General features: G+C 43.6%; 1 non-coding gene across 1 annotated transcript; it reads left to right on the top strand.

Annotated features, from left to right (window-relative positions):
• The first annotated feature begins 189 nt into the window (after positions 1-189).
• On the top strand, positions 190-271 carry trnas-gcu (transfer RNA serine (anticodon GCU)). The gene has a single exon. It is a non-coding gene; the product is annotated as a tRNA-Ser (tRNA).
• Positions 272-2,324: the final 2,053 nt, after the last annotated feature.

Raw genomic sequence — 2,324 nt, 5'->3', positions numbered from 1 at the left:
TACCTCTCGCATGCTAAGCAAGCACTCTACCATTTGAGCTAATCCCCCTCTTCAAAAAGCATGTGGGTAGAATCGGCATAGCTTGTCTCCTCCCGTCTACATAACGCTTTTCTACACTTTCCAGGCCTTTGTTGACAGTTTGGTAGGTGACTTCGATCCGACTGTTGCTGTAAAAAGAGATCTACGGAGGACGAATTGGCCGAGTGGTTAAGGCGATGGACTGCTAATCCGTTGTGCTCTGCACGCGTGGCTTCGAATCCCATCCTCGTCGCAGTCCACTTCACTTTAGTCTGCCATACCTAACGTGGTATAAGACGCTCCATTGTCATTGGAACAATGGGCTCAGATGTGACCATTGTTCCAGCCATATAATCCTGGCAAGTCACATGTCTTTGCCAAAGGTTCCGGAACACTGAACCCCTGAAAAACAGGAAAATTGCAGAATATCTATTTTGTCCACAATTAAGTTGGTAAACAACAGTGATGGCAATGAACAAGACATCATGTGATAGCACTCAAGTTGAGTCTGCGGATGCAACTGTTGGTTTCTTCCCATTGTGTTCATGAATCAAGTCTTTTTTTCTCAAACAGTCACAAGCACCGAAGAAAACAAATTCATTTGGAGAATGTGGGCATCGATCTCACTACCTCTCGCATGCTAAGCAAGCACTCTACCATTTGAGCTAATTCCCCTCTGCGAAAAGCATGTGGGTAGAATCGGCGTAGCTTGTCTCCTCCTCCCGTCTACATAACGCTTTTCGACACTTTCCATGCCTTTGTTGACAGTTTGGTAGGTGACTTCGATCCGACTGTTGCTGTAAAAAGAGATCTACGGAGGACGAGGTTGCCGATTGGTTAAGGCGATGGGTCTGCTTATCTGCTGTGCTCTGCACGCGTGGGTTCGAATCCCGTCTTCGTTGCAGTCCACTTAACTTTAGTCTGCATTACCTACGTGGTAGAAGACGCTCCATTGTCATTGGAACAATGGGCTCAGATGTGACCATTGTTCCAGCCATATAATCCTGGCAAGTCACATGTCTTCACCAAAGTTTCCAGAATGCTGAAGCCCTGAAAATTTGCAGAATATCTATTTTGTCCACTATTAAGTTGGTAAACAATAGTGATCGCAATGAACAAGTCGTCATGTGACAGCACTCAATCAAGTTCAGTCTGCAACTGTTGGTTTCTTCCCATTGTGTTCATAAATCTAGTCTTTTTTTTATCCACCACTCACAAGCACAGAAGAAACCTAAATTCATCTGGAGAATGTGGGCATCGATCCCACTACCTCTCACATGCTAAGCAAGGACGCTACCGTTTAAGCTAATTCCCCTCTGCAGAAAGCCTGTGGGTAGAATCGGCATAGCTCGTCTCCTCCTCCCCTCTACATAACGCTTTTCTACACTTTCCAGGCCCATGAAAAAACGCTAGAAGGTCGCCTGGAACGAAATTTTGCCATAAATTGCATGACACAGAAGACGAATCCTTGTTAGCTTTTCTTTGTCCTTTTGTTTCTTTTTCTGGACTTTTAGGTGCTCTGGAGTGGTATCTTTATTTGATATTTATCTTCAATTTAACACTTTTGCCTCCAGATTACTAGCATAAATATCCCGAAAAACTGAAGATATTGCAGTTCGTAAATGACCCACTATGGTCCGTGATTTGGCTTAATTTACGCTCTCTGAATAATTCAGTAGATATAACTGCTGAATGAAACTTTCTTTTTTCACATTATCTCTGTTGTTAGCTTTTAATTAAAGTTCGATGAAAGAGAAGAACAGCCAAAGGTCTCTGTAAGTTCCCACTTATTGAGTTATGTTATTTCATGAAAAATAGCAAATCAGGGGTTTTATTGGAATTTAAATCTAAATGAAAAGAATGACAATGAAATACCTGAAGGACTAAAAGCAACGACGATGATGACCATTTCCTGTTAGTGTAAATTAACAGCAGAACTGTGGTGTGCTCCACTCACACTGGTTTCCTATTTGTCCTGAGCTGAAACATAAGCACTGCCCTTCACATTATTGGTGAAAGAAGGCCCGGTGGGGGTCAGAGGTCACGGCTATTTATTACTGAATTAAAAGGAAGCCTGTGTGTTTTTTCAGATGCGTGCAGGAAGTCTCGCTGTACATTCCCACACTAACCCGCTGTGTGTTTAGACCGAGGGGTCACCACGGGACCCGAACTCTCCTGGACCAGAAGAGCGGAGGCGTCCTCACGTTCTGATCTGGATCTGCCACAAAGATCCAGATCAACGAGTGACTCTCAACTCTGCACGAGAAGAGCTTTGGTAAAAGTTCTCTCAATGATGCTGCAGATTT

This window comes from Anarrhichthys ocellatus, unplaced genomic scaffold (genome assembly GCF_004355925.1).
Source record: "Anarrhichthys ocellatus isolate YVR2014 unplaced genomic scaffold, GSC_Weel_1.0 scaffold1069, whole genome shotgun sequence".
Classification (NCBI taxonomy): Eukaryota; Metazoa; Chordata; class Actinopteri; order Perciformes; family Anarhichadidae; genus Anarrhichthys; species Anarrhichthys ocellatus.
Note: the sequence above shows the minus strand (reverse complement) of the source record. Positions and strands in the feature narration are given on the sequence as shown.